Genomic DNA, 6485 nt, shown 5'->3' with positions numbered 1-6485 from the left:
CATGGTGCCTTGGGGTAATTTAATTCACCCCTCTGAGGCTCATTGAGTGGGTTTACATTTCTCAATGCACAAACTCTCATGCTGCTTTAGTAACATCATGTATATGTAACATTCTTCTTAAGGGGGCACCCAGTCTCTGCCTGATGCCTGCAGTGATTGGCAGTGTGGGGAAGGTGAGGCCTCTGTAGGAGTTAAATAAGCCGTCTCTGGTATTAGTGGTGCAGTAGATGTTGCCGGACAGAGTAGTGAAAACAACAGAGGCCAAGAAGGCTGATGGCTGTCATGACAAGGAGCAGTGAGTACCACTGGGGATTGGGAGTGCGGCAAGGGGATGGGAAACTGAAGCTGAATTAACAAAGGAAGGAGGGTTTTGGAGCCAAATAACTTCAAATAGTTACTCAAGCCCTCAGTGGGTATACGAAAGGGTCATGCTCAGATGAGAAGAAAGCGTTTGCTCCTCAGTTTCGTCTGAAGCACCAAAGCTACCTCCAGTTTGGAAAAGGTGTTGTTTTCTGTGGGAGTGGGCAAAATCACAGTGGGTTGGGAACAGCTGCGATTTTATGACACTGCCAGGAGAAAAACAAAACATTCAGCTCTCTCAGCAGGGGGACCTCAACACCCACAAAGTCATAGAGGGGCAAGGTGCAAACATACCACATGCACATAGCACATAGGTAAACAGAGTCCGGGTAATCAGTAGCCTCAGATTTCCTGGAAGGATCATGCTTTTTGATTCAGTTGGTTGTCTGGGAAATAGTCCAAATCTTTCTTTGCCAAGCTCAGGGGTGGTAGAAACAGAATTCGTATGCCATTCGTATTTTTTAAAGAACTGATGGAAATGGATTCTCAGTAAGATTTCTGAACCAATTTTTAAATTTGTATTTTAGACTTTCACGTGGACCTGTAGAAGAACTACATTCACTCTTGAGAGAGTGACATTGTTTTTTAAAGGAACCTCAAACCCAAAGTGGAATCTCTTATTTAAATTCTAATTCTGGCACATCACCAACAACCACTGGATGTGCCAACCAGAGGATTTTTTTTTAAAGGAGTTTTTAGTTCTAAAGCATGTGGTTTTACTTGTGGCAGATCAAAAAATGTTGAATAATGAACAAGAATTGGGTTTTAGGAAATCTAAATGTGTTGACTGCAGAACATTTTTAGAAAAGAATCCTGATGCATTTAAACAGGCATCTGCTGGGATTGGGAAAATCCCCTCTCCCCTGCCAGGTGGAAGAAAAAAGTTAATAAGGACAATACCATATCAGTAATTTATTGAGCACCTACTATAAGCCAACCACTTGAGGATTATTCTCTTTCTTTCTTTCTTTCTTCCTTTCCTTTCCTTTCCTTTCCTTTCCTTTCCTTCCTTCTTTCTTTCCTTCCTTCTTTCCTTCCTTCTTTCTTTCTTTCTTCTTTCTTTCTTTCTTTGGATCGCTCCAGTGTCGAGACCACTCAGTGTCCCCGCCATAATGGAGCTTGAGCCCGGACATGTTTCCCACCCCCTGGAGGCAGTCGAGACCAGTGAAAGAGAGATTTAATAGAAGTTTGAGTTTGCAGAAGCCTATTTCTGGTCCACTGACCTAAAGGCTGGGTGAAGGCTGTATGGTTTTACTAGGCATTGTTTCTTGAAGTACCTGCTCTGGGCTAGTTTTATGACTTTGTTTACCCTCTATTGATGGGTCCCGTGCTTGTTCCTGTGACTGCTATTTGTAAAGTTAATGGATCTGTCGCCTCTCTGATGACTTGCATAGATCATTAACACTTTAACTATAGGTTTCCTCACCCTGATAATGAGACCCACCTGCATGACTTGATTGTACCCATTGTGTGTTTTCCGCTGCCTAAGCTTGTAGCCGGATGGCTCTCTCTTCCCTTTATTAAGATAATGGCATCTGTTCTGATAATTGAGATGGGACTAAGAATGCTTATGTAAATGAGGTGGGGCAAAGAATGTTCCTGTAAAATGAGGTAGGAAAAGATATATATACTAACTCAGTGTACAATAAAGTTGCTGGTTTTAGGCATTGCTAAATTGGGAATTGCCTGGCCAGCCCTCCAGACTCCAGCTGTCCTGTCTTTTCTTTTCTTCTGCGCACTCTCTCTTCCAGGTATTGGGACCCTCTTGCAGGTCAAGAGACCCCGGCAGACGTGCCGTTCTCACTGGCCCCCGACATTTCTTTTTCTTTCTTTCTTTCTTTTTTAGATGGAGTCTCACACTGTCGCCCAGGCTGTAGTACAGTGGTGCCATCTTGGCTCACTGTAATCTCTGCCTCCTGGGTTCAAGCAATTCTCCTGCCTCAGCCTCCTGAGGAGCTAGGACTACAGGTGTGCACTACCACGCCCAGCTAATGTTTTTTGTATTTTTCATAGAGATGGGGGTTTCACCATGTTGGCCAGGATGGTCTCGATCTCTTGACCTCGTGATCCGCTCACCTTGGCCTCCCAAAGTGCTGGGATTACAGGCATGAGCCACCACACCCAGCCAGATTATTATTTCTAATCTTTATGTGGTGGGATGTTAAAAGGAGACTTTTTGACCAAATTTCTTTTTTCTTTTTCTTTTTTTTTTTGAGATAGAGTCTTGCTTTGTTGCTCAGCCTGGAGCACAGTGGCATGATCTCAGCTCACTACAACTTCTACCTCCTGGGTTCAAGCAATTCTCCTGCCTCAGCCTCCTGAGTAGCTGGGATTACAGGCATGTACCACCATGCCCCGCTAATTTTTGTATTTTTAATAGGGGATGGGTTTCACCATGTTGGCTAGGCTGGTCTCAAACTCCTGACCTCAGGTGATCTGCCTGCCTCCACCTCCCACAGTGCTGGGATTACAGGCGTGAGCCACTGCCTGTAGTTTCTCCTAATGCATCAGTATTACAGTTTTTTGTTTTGTTTTGAGTGATTCTTTTTTCTTTATTATTTTTAGTTCTGGGGTACATGTGCAGGACATGCAGGTTTGCTACAGAGGTAAACGTGTGCCATAGTGGTTTACTGCAACTATCAACCCATTACCTGGGTATTAAGCCCAGTATGCTGTTTCCGAGGGCGGTGAATGTGAGCAAGAGCTCCCCCTTGCAGGATTTACAATGACAATGAAGAAGAATCTATTTTGTCTGTTGGCTCCTTTACCTAGTTTAACATGATGGTAGGTGGAGAGATTGGTGGAGAGAGTGGGGGTGCTACCTTCCTGCCTCAAGCCTAGTGAGGAGTGCTTTGGGAGACTCACCTACACCTCGGAATGTCTTCCCTGCAGCCTCTCCCATCAGCCAGGGCCAGAGAGTTCAGTCAGCGCTAAGCTAGAACTGTCCTATCTCCATACTTCCACCTCTCCTCCCCTGCTCTCCTTCTAGCCAGGCAGATTCTAAATAGCAGCCCTAGTCAGGGGACAATTAGCAGTAAGAGACTACAGAACAGAAAGACTGACCTCCTCTTCTCCACTGCTCTTTCGCCGAAGCAGGCCTGAGCTTGGAGGTGTGAAGGCTTAAAGCTAAGTCAAGTTCAGAGTTTGGGTCCTTAGAAGGAACTGGACTTTTATTTATTTGTTTATTTACTTTTATATATTTTAAGACCAGGCTTCACCCTGTCAGCCAGGCTGGAGTACAGTGGCACAATCATGGCTCACAGCAGCCTTGACCTCCTAGGCTCAAACAAGTTCTCCCACCTTAGCCTCCTAAGTAGCTGGGACGACAGGTGCGTACCACCACACTCAGCTAATTTTTTATTTCTTACTTTTTGTAGAGACAGGGTTTCACTATATTGCCCAGGCTGGTCTTGAACTCCTGGGCTTAAATGATCCTACTGCTTTGGCCTCCCAAAGTGCTGGGAATTTAGGTAAAAGTCACCAGGGCTGGCCAGAACTGAGCTTTTAAATTGCTGGATTGTGACTGTGTTTGCAACCTCAAGGCTGTCAACTGCCCAAGTCTGAGCAGAACAGGCCAGTGTACTTGTCATTCACAGACTCTGGGAGACTACCCTCTTCCCCCTATTGTCTCTCCATCCCCATCTCCACCACAGGAAGAAAGTTTCAAGGGATGTAAGTGGAAAAACTAAAGCGTGTTTGAGCCCAATGCAGCGTCACGCTTGTTCAATAACCAGTTATGTAAACAGCACCACCAACAACATGGAGATTATTTCCCCCATTATATAGATGGGGAAATAAGGGCTAGAGATATTAAGTAGTACAGCTGCAAATCGGATTCAGCTCTCCTTGTCTTTTAAGTCTGCTGTACGCCACCCTACTTTTGGTTATTGCACCAAAAACAGTAAAGGTTATGCTAAAGATCAGAAGTGAAAAAGAAACAGATTTTTAAGAAGGAAAAATAAGCTTTACCTAATAATTTATTTTAGATGTTGCCTATACTTTCAGACCACTTTGACAGTTTACTATTTAAAATGTAGAAGTAACATTTTTCCCAAAAAGCCAGGAATATTTTGTTTCATTTAAATCTGTGTGAAACTACACAAGAGTATATTTTTCCCTCTGTACCTGCAGACCCCAAGACAGCATAGAGCATTGCGTCCCTTTCCATCCCAAGGGTCTATCATTCTACATGAAAATCTAAACTTATAAGTCAGAGAAATAAAGAGCTGAGTCTGCTTTAGAAAATAATTCACTGCAGGCTTTATCTATTTGTAAATAACAAGAGTACCAAGTGAATTTTGCATTTCATTTAATTTATACAACTTGGAAAATAGGATTTTTCAGGAATCCATCAACTTCCAGAACCTTAGGATTTACCTGTAATCCATTTCACTCAACTTTGCATGGATGATAGTCTGCTGGCCAAAAGCATGCCCAGAGTCTTCCACTGCTAGATTAATTCGAAGGAGTTATACTAAGTCTTCCACCCTTTGCTACTTAACCATGATTTTGCTTTTCTATCTTCTATTGCCTGGTGAGAACTATCAGTCGACACTTGCCCCAATATCTGAAAAAGACAAGCCTTGGTTTGCTTCTGTGCTGTCTTCAGTGGGGGCTCTGGAGCTAGCCCAACTTCCCGTTCAACCCTGCTCTTGCCTACCCACTGCCACGCCACCCTCGCCCTCAAATTTCTTCCCAACCCCAGCTTTGCCTGATGAAATCCTGCTCTTCCAGGCAATGAACATCCCCTTCTCCATGAAGCTTTTACCTGGCCCCATAAAAACAAATGGCATCTTCTACAGAGTTCCCTGTGCACAGCCACTCAGCACCTTCCCACCCACTGCTTGTCCTGGAGTTCACTGTCTGCTCTCAGCCTTCCCTGCTGAGAGTGTGCCCCTTGCAGGAAGAGGCTGTGCCCTATTCTATTTATCTTTGAGCTTCTATCTCCTCTACTGTGAATGAAAGTCTGTTGAATGAGTTAATAAATGGGTGGATGAGTGGATGAATAATAAAGATGAAGCGAGTGAGGCTGAGGCACACTAACAATAGTAACCACACTTCTCAAGAGTCTACCTGTGCCAGGTGCTTTATGTACACAACTACCTGGAATTCTTACAGGAACCATAGATAGTTCCTATTTCACAGAACAGGAGTCTCCAGAGGCTATCTCCTCACTCTGTCCACTGGATTAGGCTGCCTCTTGTGACTCTTCATGGGAGCCAAAAGAAAGCTTGGCTGCCTATGGAGAGGTGCTGGGGAGGAGAATGGCGAGATAGGATGGGGATGGGAAGGATACTATCTGCTTGACTCCCGTGTGACCCGAAGCATACCCCATCAGCCCCACATCAGCATTCGTGAGCATAGCTCTCTCCTGCCCCCTTTAAGATGTGTAAGTGGGTCAGCTTCTCCCTTCCTCTCCACTCCAAATCGAAGTTGTTGATATACTAGAAATGCAAATCAAGTTTAAATTAGTTTTGCTTCATTCTCCAAAGGGCATCTTTCCCCTTCCCTGCAGTGAATGCATTTACGTAATCTTATTCTGAGAGGAAATAATCAGCTTTTTCAAAAATGAGCCTCTTTAAGTATGTCTTTTTGCCCTTTTCTCCCATCTTTTGCAAGCTGAATAGCAGTTCTGCTCTATGATCTGTGTTCTCTTTTCAGCACTGGTAGACATAACAGATCTCAACAATATGGGGAGGCAGGTAAGGCAGTGCTGGAAAGGTCAGGGGAGCTGGGCTGTAAGAGCAGAAGAAAAGCAGGAGCCCCTTTGTTGATGGCCACACCCCTCCTTTCCTAATCCAGTTGGCACCCAAGTTAGACCAGCTGACATCAAAGCTGGTTCAAAACAATCTTTTAAAGTAACAAAACTATGTAGGCAGAACTCATACAGTGTAAGACACCCTGGGTCTACACACAGATGGGGCAGGTCCATTTGCTGATTCCTAACTGAACTTTTCCATCTAAAAAGTGGGGACAATAATAACCTGCTCAAGCGACCACAACGTGCTATTGTTTGGTTTGTCTGACTTTTGGTAAGGGGGGTGGTTGTTTTAGGATCCCATGAGGTTGGGGACATGGTTAAGTCAACAAGATGGTGTTCCCAATTGACCATGAACAGGCTCTCT

This window comes from Aotus nancymaae, unplaced genomic scaffold (assembly GCF_030222135.1).
Source record: "Aotus nancymaae isolate 86718 unplaced genomic scaffold, 86718_ANA_hifiasm-v0.15.2.pri h1tg000036l, whole genome shotgun sequence".
Lineage (NCBI taxonomy): Eukaryota > Metazoa > Chordata > Mammalia > Primates > Aotidae > Aotus > Aotus nancymaae.
This window is presented reverse-complemented; position numbering follows the sequence as displayed.